This window comes from Hyaena hyaena, unplaced genomic scaffold (genome assembly GCF_003009895.1).
Source record: "Hyaena hyaena isolate Hyena2069 unplaced genomic scaffold, ASM300989v1 scaffold_821, whole genome shotgun sequence".
NCBI lineage: Eukaryota > Metazoa > Chordata > Mammalia > Carnivora > Hyaenidae > Hyaena > Hyaena hyaena.
The window spans coordinates 485541-496479 of NW_024081452.1; positions in this window are offsets into that span (position 1 = coordinate 485541).

The window sequence follows — 10939 nt, forward strand, 5'->3', positions numbered from 1 at the left end:
AAAGTGTTGAATGAAGTGACAGTGTAATACTCTAAACCCAGTGAAAACAGTCTTATAAAAAAACACATCCCCATCTCCTTTTCCTCAAAGAAAAAACAAACATACTTAAATAACTCTGCAGTAGCTTTGTACTGTGTCTGTTTGGCCAGGATAAACTACATTTCCCAGAATTCTTTCTCGTATGTTCCTGATTAAGGTGGGCTGCCAGGGAGATACTTGGGAGATTTGGAAGGTAAAAGGGAAGCAACAGCGATTGTAGCTAATATGCTGATTCACCACACTATTGTGAAGCAGCAGCTGGACCCACAACCACTTCTTGTTTTCCAGGATCCTCTTTCAACTTCCCCAACTACTGGGCCTGGTGTGTGTTTAGCTCTGTGACTGAGGGCTGAGGCTTCAGCAGGATGCCCTTGTCTCCAAGGTCAGAGGCAACAAGAACAAAGGTTTCAGTGTTCCTTGTGGGTTTCCAATCCATGTTGGGGAGTTCCAGCTTGCTTCGTGATTTTCTCTTCCTGATTGCCTGCCCTGTGGACTTCAAACTCCAACATCAGACAAAGAGATGACAATCTTATAGAGCCTGCTTAACCAGTTCCCACAATTACCTAAGCCAATTCCCTGAAAGTCCCAATGGACTCACATATATACAGCCCTTAATTTTTTACAGTGATAGTACTGCAGCACTATGAGGAAAGAATGGCCTTTTCAATAAACAGTGCTGGCCAATTGGATATCCATATAAAAAAAACCATGCATCTTAATTTCAACCTCACACAATACACAAAATATAACTCTAGAAGGATTGTAGATCTAAACAAGAAAGAGAAAACAATAAAGATTCTAGGGTTCTAGAAGATAACAAAGAAGAATATTTTCATGGCCTCCCTTGATGTAGGAAAAGATTTCTCTTTTCTTAGAGAGACCAAGAACACACATGAATTAGGGGAGAGGGAGAGAGAGAATTTTATGTGGGCTCCATGCTCAGTGTGTAGCCTGATGTGGGGCTTGATCCCATAACCCTGGGATCATAACCTGAGCTAAAATCAAGAGTCAGAAACGCTCAACTGACTGAGCCACCTAGGTGCCCCTAAAGATTTCTTAAACATGATACAAAAAGCATAAATCAGAAGGGTTACTAAAGTGAATTTCAAATTTTCAAGAAATTGATTAATTTTATTAAAATTAATAACTATTCATCAGAAGATAATCACTAAGAGTGAAAAGGCAATCACAGGTTGGGAGAAGATATTTGCATACATCTGAGGAGAGACTCATATCCAGTATCTTTATAGAACCCATGCAAATTAAAAATGCAAATTAGAAAGCCCAACAGAAAAATAGGCAAAAGAACAGATATTTTTGCAATAGGATGCTCAAATGAAAAAAAATGCATATAAATGGGCAGCAATAGGCAAAAAAACAAACAAAAACTGAACCTAAACCTTGTACTTTATCCAAAAATTGACTCAAAACGGATTATAGAGGTAAAAGTAAAACATACTACTCTAAAACTTTTAGAAGAGAACTCTACAGTAGAAACTCTTCACAAACTAGGGATAGGCAGAGTTCTTAGAAATGATAACAAAAGCTCTGGAAAAGAAAAGGAGAGGGGAGGGGAGAGGAGGAGAAAAGGGGGAAAAATAAAGACAAAGAAAGAAAGAAGGAAAGAAAGAAAGAAGGAAAGGAAGGAAGGAAGGAAGGAAGGAAGGAAGGAAGGAAGGAAGGAAGAAAGAAAGAAAGAAAGAAAGAAAGAAAGAAAGAAAGAAAGAAAGAAAGAAAGGAAGGAAGGGAGGAAGGGAAGCAAGAAAGCAAGGAAGGAAGAAAGGAAGAAAAAAGAGAAGAGAAAAAAAAAGAAAAAGAAATGGATTAACTGGACTTCAAAATTTAAAACTTTTGCTTTGCAAAGGAGCCTGTTTAAAAGAGAAATAGGCAAGCCATTGGCTGGGAGAAAATATTCACATATATGACAAAAAAACTTGTATCCATAACAAATAAAGAATTTTCTAAACTCAACAGTAAAAAAGCAATCCAATTAGAAAATGGGAGAAGACATTTCTCCAAAGAAAATGGGAAAGTTCAAACTGGTCTGGATGGTCTGGGCTGGTTGGAGGTCTTGTCAGAGCAGTTGCTACTATTGATCAAGGGGTGGTTTTGCATTTGCCTGAGTTAAGAGATAAACTGGAAAGAAGAGCTTGAGGAAAAATGTGGGACAAGGGTTGGTGAGTACAAGCAGGTGGGTAGTAAAGATCAAGTCTTGGGGTCTAGCTGGTGACATTAGTAATGTCCCTAAAAGGGAATATTAGGGAAGAGTATTTGTAGGTTTGGGGATTCTGAACTCAAGTTTATGACAGGTTGTTCACAGTAGGGAACCAGTTGGAACCGGATGGAGTTCATGACACAGCATTTTAGGACTGATGGTCATAACAAGGTTACAATCTGGAGATGAGTTTTATGAAGAACAAACTATTATCCTGATAAATGAAATTATCCTGATAAATGAGTTGTTTACCCAGATAAGAAAACTATTTGCTCATAGGAATTGGTTTGTGCAGTTTTCCTGATACAGACTGTGAAGTTTTATTGATCTGCTATTTTATCTTCCTTGACAAGAATTCCCTGGGGGATAAAGGCAGTGATAGTGACACAGGTGGTCTTAAGCAATCAGTCCCATCGGTTAAGTTTATGTAGATGCAGGTATCTCCATTTTTTTAAGTTTATTTATTTATTTTGAGAGAGAGAGAAAGAGAGAGAGAGAGAGAGCAAGCACAGGGGAGGAGCAGAGGGAAGGAGAGAGACAATCCCAAACAGCCTCCACCATACTCAACACAATGCCTGACATGGGACTAGATCTCATGACCATGAGATCATTGCCTGAGCTGAAACCAAGAGTCGGACACTTAACCAACTCAGCCACGCAGGTGCCCCAAAATGGAACCCTTCTAAAATGGAGTGCCTCCAGCTTCCCTACCTCAAAACCATATAATAAAAAGCAATTACGTATTATTTGGCAAATGAAGAAGGAAAGTGACGCAGGTTAGTGATTCTCAAGGTGTGGTCCTGGGAGTGATGGCAGCAGCTCCCAGATTTGAAATGGAATTTCTCAGGCCCCAGCCCAGACCTATTTTATGAGCCCCTCTGGAGTTGGGATCCTGTAATCTGGGTTCAAGAATCCCTCCAGGTGATTCTGCTGCATGCATGCTCAAGTCTGAGAAGACTTGATGTAGGATAGTGCTGAGGTATATGAATGTCTGACCAATTGGCAAGCTTTCAGATACACTAAGCCATCTTATGAGTGCATCTGTTAGCCTTTGGGAACTCTCAGGGCTTGTACATTTTGTGACAAGTTGCATTTCACATCTATGTTAAAAGTGTTTTATATCAAAGGTATGGTGCCGCAAATAGCGGTTTCTTAATAACCCAAAAGCCCTCATGTTTCTCTAGTATCTGGAGAAAAATAAGGTCACTTGAACATTGATACTGGCCTATCACTGACTTATTGGCAAAGTTTAGGACCAACGCCCTCCTTCCTCAGGGGCGTGGCTAGTTACAACAGGCCCGCAACACAGCCTCACACAGGCCGTTGTCTACCTCTGATGACTTCCCTCTGTTTTGGGGAATTGAGTTTGTGCAAGGGTGGAAGAATAAGAGTGGTTTGGGGGTTTGTGCTTTTATTCAGTTTTTATTCAGCAAGTTGACAAAGAAATAAAAGATCTATGCTTCAGTATCTAGAGATAAATTATTTCTGTAGCCCTCTGTGCTACTTTTTTAAATTTTAATTAATTTATTTTTTTAATGTTTATTTATATTTGAAAGAGAGACAGAGTGCAAGAGGGGGAGGGGCGGAGAGTCAGAGACAGAATCTGAAGCAGGCTCTAGGCTCTGAGCTGGGTGGCTCTGAGCCACCCAGACCCCCAGCCCTCAGTGCTATTAAAGACTGAATTGATTGGCACCTGCAGGCCCATCCTGGCAGCTCTACCCTCTTCTACTAGGCTCCCTTTCACAATATCTCACTCCACCCCCATTCTCATGGTCCATAGGCCCAAAGCAATGCTTTGGGCTTTGGGCTTTGGGCTTTGCTTCCTCATTGTATCTCCTCCTTAACATCCCTATAGTTTACTCAGCATTGCTTCAATGGATATTTCTTTTCTTTTCTTTTCTTTCTTTCTTTCTTTCTTTCTTTCTTTCTTTCTTTCTTTCTTTCCTTTTTTTTTTTTTTTTTTAAACAGAGGAAGCCAGGAAGGTGCAGAGTGAGAGAGGGAGAGAGAGAATCCCAAGCAGGCTCCACAGAGCCTCAGCACAGAGCCTGACGTGGGGCTAGAACTCATGACCCTAAAATCATGACCTGAGTCATAACCAAGAGTCAGTTGTTAACTGACTGAGCCATCTAGGTGACCCTCAATGAATATTTCTGAAGCTTTTCAATGTGTCTGGCAATATAGCTAAAAGCAAAACATAGAGTCTTCATGGAGCTTTCATGGGGTATTCGTGCCACCATGAAACTTACATCCTAATGGAAAAGAAACACAACGAAATAATGATACACGCTCTTCTTAAGTTCCTTTGGAGTCTCTGGTGTGCATTTGGCACCAGATGGCCTATGTCTTCCCTTCTGGCCACCTCCTTTCATTAGCCATGTTCAGAAGAAGGTATCTCTTTACTACCACATGAGAAGGTAGCAGCAGCAACACTCCGTGGAAAAACTCTGTTCTGTGGTCCCTGCTGGCCACTGCTTCTCAGGAGCATACTTCTTGCCCCAGCATAACCTGGACTGGAAATCAGGTCTACTTGCTGGGTGGATGTCTGCTGATTTTGTATTCCTAGCGCCTCTATCCATCCCAACCCCCAGGCAATTCCTCCTCTACAACTATGATAACATGACTTGACCCAGGCCTGGCCAGCCATGGCACACCTTCCTCCTGCCCGCAGCAATTTGTGCTGAAAAAAAGGGCCCACAACCCCAAGGTCATAAAGGCCAATCAAAATCCTTCTATGAGATTTGATATGTGAGTATCTACTTGAATGTACCCAATATAGGGAATAAGTGTATCTGAGAGGTGAGACAAGGAGTCCTATTGAATATTCAGATGTCCCATAATTCAGTGTTCCCAAAACCAGTTCTCTCAATGTCAGCTGAGAGCCCTTCACAGGGATTGATCTCAGAAACCATGAGATCATGACCTGAACCAAAATCAAGAGTCAAACACTTAACCAACTGAGCCACCCAGGCTCCCCAGATGTTTCCAGTGTCTTGTAGTGGCCAATCATTCCTTCTCTGCCTCCTCTCCCTACATGTTCACATCCACTGTCATGGTTTACTTATCATCTGTATTTGATGATTCTTAAATCTTTATCTCTCCTGAACATCAGAGGCATATGCCCAACACCCTTATTAGCCAATCATTGGTCACAGGCAACCCCTGAAGGACTGGATGAAACAATTCCCTGAAGCCACGAGAATGCCCAGAAAAGGAGCTACCGGGAGCAGTCAGTAACAGATCTTCCACAAAGCCCCAAAGAGGGGGTTTGGGCAGAGACCACAGGTCCACGACATCATCCTAGTTTCCTTTTTTTCCTTCACCCCCTCCCTGTCTTGCCCCAACCCATCCCATATTCCCTGTACTTCCTATTGCTGTCCTACTCCAGGACTTTATTCCCTCTCTCCTAGAACACTGCAGTGACTTTTTAACCAGTTCCGTGTCCGTCTGATTCTCAGAGAAATCTATGTAAAACATACATTTGACCATCTTGCTCCTGGTTTAAATGACTTCAGTAACTTCCCATGACCTTCAGAGTACTGACCCAGTCCCTTACCATGGATGTGAGCTCCCTGAACTGTCCCCTAGCTGTTTTTCCAATTTCGTTTCTTTTTCCATTTTATTATTCGCTCTTTGGTGAGTATTGAACAAACACTATATGGTTTCATGCTTTCAGGACTGTATTCATTTTGTTTCCACTGCTCTGAAACATCCTTTCTAACTTCCTTGCCTTAGTTAATGCTTCCGATTCTCTCAGCTCAGTCACCAGCCCCTCCAGGCCAAGCTACATATCATTCTCTGTGATTCCAAAGAAACTTGTACACATCATTGTATTATCACTTATCACATTATGTTGAAATGATCTATTTTTATATTTGTCTCCTTCACAAATCTTTAAGATCCTCAAGGGCAGAGAATATATCTTAATCTTTGAATTCCCAATATCCACATAGTACCTGTCACATTGAATCACCAAAATCTTTTTCACTAAACTGAGTCTAACTGCACTGATAACGGATTCCTGCTCCCATGGCTCAATTTTTAAAAATTTAGAATAAAAATATTTTTAATTTTTCTTTTTTTATGTGTTTTTTTTTTTTTTTGAGAGAGAGAGACAGAGTGTGAGCAGGGGAGGGGCAGAGAGAGAGAGAGAGAGGGAAACACAGAATCAGAAGCAGGCTCCAGGCTCTGAGCTGTCAGCACAGAGCTTAATGTGGGACATGAACTCATAGACTGTGAGATCATGACCTGAGCATAAGTTGGACGCATCACTAGTTCCCCTAATTTTTCTTTTTTTAAAGTGCTTTGAGATTATGAGACTTTAGAAAAACTAATATAGAATAAACCATTATTTTTTCTAGTGTTTAGAAATAAAAGTAAGTACAAGATGACCTGATGTGGAAAGTATCAAAACCAGTTTTCCTAAAAATATTATATGGAAGAAAAACAGCAATAGATTGTGATCCTCAAAATAACATCAGTTCCCCACTCTAATTTTTTAAACCTATTTGTTTCCTACAATTTGATAAATTTCATTTCCTTGCCATAACAGATATTCCTATGATGCCAGACCACAATATAGTTTTTACAAATAGCAAACATTTGTTCTTCTTACAGTTCCCGTCGGAAGCAGATTACTTCTCAAGCTATCAGGCAAATGCTCTTTGATTTCAGGGACTTTGCAATGGAGGGCGTGTGTATGAATTATCTATTGCCACAATAAAGCTGCACAACAGCCAACACACCTGTTTAAACCAGCTGTTCTGAGCAGGCTTGTCTGACCTTGGCAGGTAGCTCTGCTGATCTGGGCTGGGCTTGCTTGCATGTCTGGGGGCCAGTCTAGGATGGCCTCAGTTGGAATGATGAGGATGACTTGGCTTGGCTCTCTCCAGTGGGCTAGTTGGGGCATAATCACCAGTTCAAACGCTTTTTCAGCTTCTGCTTGCATCATATTTGCGAATACCATATTACCCATGAAATAATTCATAAGGCTGATCCCAGAATCAGAGTGGGAGGGCATGGATAAGGGATGGACACAGGGGTGAGGAGTAGAGTATGGAGGAGTGGAGAATTGGGATTATTTTTGTATTATACCACACTTGCTGAATTTTTTCCAGTTTGTCAGCTAATAATGCATTCAATGAAGTCAGATATCCCATGGCCCACATTAATGATTTCAGCTACTTTGACATTGGTTTGGCTTAATGCTGGGGAAGAGGAGCCAGCATTTATTTTATCACAACAGCAACAACAGCAAAACAAACCCTGTTTTTGTTAAAACAGCAGTAAATTGATTTATGATTTTTATTAAGTATTGTAAGACAGCTGTCCATTCATGCCTGAAAAAAAAGGAAGCAGCACATCAGAGATTCCCTTGAGAAGGCTCGCAGACCACCACTATTGTCCCCAGACACACTTGATGAACTCCTGATGAAAATAGATGTATTTTGTATTTTGAATGTATTTTCACACAGGTGAACTTTTGTTTTATGCAGCTCATCCCATCAAATATAAAATCTCCTAATCCTAGCAAATACCAAATCCCCTGTTAAATATTATTAAATATTGATGCTGCTGTTTAAAATGATTATAAAAGCTGATTTCAGACTGGCAATCATTCTTCAAAGTAATTTCTTAAAAGCATGATAAAATGGAAAGAACTATTGTTTATTCACAACACTTGCATTTTTCATATCCATGACATTGGCAAGGCCTTTAGGCTTTTCTCTATTATCTTTACCTACAGTTTATGCTCTTTTATTAAAAATTCTTTCACCTCATCACTTTGGATTGATTCTGACAGTAAAGATACTTTTGTTTCTATAATGATACTTGCTATTTTACTGATTAGTGAGGAGAACCCTGAAGGATAAGGAGAAAATATGCGTATGTTGCTAATGCAACACAAGTATGTTTGTAGCCCTCAGTTGTTCTTTGGTTACTGCACAAATAGCCTTTTCTTTTCTTTTCTTTCTTTCTTTTCTTTTCGAGAGACTTTTGAACATAATCTGGAAGTTTGGTGTTGTGTTTGTTTATGCAGGCCCTTTGGCTGATTTTATGGGCAACTTCCCCTCCACCCCAGCTTTATTGAGGTATAATTAACACATAACATTGTGCAAATTTGAGGTGTATAATATCTTGATTTAACATATCTATACATAGCATTACCTAGTTAAATTTTTTTAGTGAGAATGTTTAAGATCTATTAGCAACTTTCAGATATAAAATACAGTATTATCAACTGTAATTGCTATGCTGTGCTTTAGATCTTCAGAAATTCTTGGGGTGCCTGGGTGCCTCAGTCAGTTAAACATTGGACTCAAGCTCAGGTCATGATCTCACAGTTTGTGAGTTCAAGCCCACACTGGGCTCTGTGCTGACAGTGTAGAGCCTGCTTGGGCTTCTCTTTCTCTGCCTCTCTCTCTCTCTCTCTCTGTCCCTCCCCCACTTATGTGCTTGCTTTCTCAAAATAAATAAAATAAAGTTTTAAAAAAAGAAATCATTCATCTTCTAACTGGAAGTTTGTACTCTTTGACCAATATCTCCCCATTTCTCATATGTCCTCAGTCCCTGGCAGCCAGCATTCTAGTCTCTATTTCTATGCATTCACCTTTTTTAGATTCTGCATATACATAATCTACAGCACCTGTCTTTCTGTTTGACTTATTTAACTTAGCATAATGCCCTTAAGATCCTTCCATGTTGTCATGTGGCTCTTGAGTGACTCAGTCTGTTGAGCCTCCAACTCTTGATTTTGGCTCAAGTCATGATCCCAGGGTTGTGGGATCAAGCTCTGCTTTGGACTCCATGCCGAGCATGGAACCTAATTAAGATTCTCTTTCATGGGACACCTGGTGGCTCAGTCAGTTGAATGTCCAACTTTATTTCAGCTCAGGTCATGATTCTGAGGCTCATGGGATCGAGTGTTGTGTTGTGCTCCTCACTGTCAGTGTGGAATCCTGCTTGGGATTCAGTATCCCTCTCTGCCCCTCCCCAGCCTGATCTCTCTGTCCCTCTCTAAAGATAAATAAATAAATATTAAAAGAAAAGATTCTGTCTCTCCCTCTGCCCCTCTCCCCTCTTGCTCTTTCTTGCTAAAAGAAAAAAAGAAAAAAAGATCCATGCATGTTGTCACAAATAGCAGGATGTCCTTTCTCAGGGCTGAATAATATTCCACTGTACCTATATACCACATCTTCTTTATCCATTCATCCATTGACAAACATATTTTGGCTATTGTAAAAATTCTGCAAATGAACATTATGGGGTGCAGATATCTTTTTGAGATAGTAATTTCATATACATTGGATATATATCCAGAAGTGGAATTGTTGGATCATATGCTAGTTCTATTTTTAATTTTTTGAGGAACCTCCATACTGTTTTCCACAGTGGCTGCACTAGTTTGCATTCCTACCAACAGTGCAAGAGAGTTCCTTTTTCTCTGCATCCTTGTCAACACTTTTCTCTTGTCTCTTTTGATGATGGCCATTCTAACAGGTGTGAGATGATATCTTATTGTGATTTTGATTTGCATTTCCTGGATGATTAATGATATTGAGCACCTTGTCATGTGACAAACAGCTTTTCGATAAAATTTAACTTGTCAGAAGATTGCCTAGTAATACCAGATGCCGATGAACTTTTAGAAATCAAACCTCATGTCAAATATAATTTCTCTTGAATGAATGAGGTTATTTTAAATGTTTATTTATCTTTGAGAGAGAGAGAGAGAGCACAAGCAGGGGAGAGGCAGAGAGAGAGAGAGAGGGAGGGAGACACATAGTTGGAAGCAGGCTCCAGGCTCTGAGCAGTCAGCACAGAGCCTGACATGGGGCTTGAACTCACAAATCACAAGATCATAACCTGAGTCAAAGTCAAACGCTTAACCGATTGAGCCAACCAGGTGCCCCAAATGAATGAGTTTTAAATTCAAAATTCATGTGCCCATTGTTTACACAAATCCATGCCCATATCTGAGCACCTGTTGTGTAGGGAAAGGGTTAACAGCAGGGAGAGCTAAGGGACCTTCAGGGAGGCAGGCGCAGTTGCCAAGTGGGAAGCTGCAGGGGTTGGGAAGGGGGGGGGCGGAGGGAAGGAGGGAAGATAAGATAAACGTATTCCAGACCTGCCTGGGCTAGGTTCCATGCGTGGAGGCTCATAAACTTTCTGCTAAGGTCCCAATACAAAGTCAGGGACAAAAATCCTTCATAGCTACCGAGTCAGGACCCCTCTCACTCTTGAGAGCTTTATACTCTCAATAAACTCACCACTTTGCTCAATCTGTTATCCACCAGATTCATTCTTCGACTCTGTGAGACAAGAACCAGCGTCTCTCCCACCTTCCTGTAGCACTACTATTCTAACTATTTTGTTTGTTTTCAGACAACTGGTATAGCAACAAACTTTAACATTGGGGAAGGTATGTGCAAACCAGCAACCTTATCTATTCTTATCACAACCATAACTATACATGTCTTCTAGAATCTAGTAGTACTAAGGCACTAGTAGAATGGCAGAGTATTAACTGCACATTTGAATGACTGTGCCTCTAAAATCAGGGCAGGAGGATACCAAACCCTAGCCTTCTTCTTTGATTCATAATGCTTTCCCCTTCCATTAAATGATGTCTCCTTTTATGTATACAAAACACAGATACATGAAAGTGGAAGGTTATTTGAACCGTA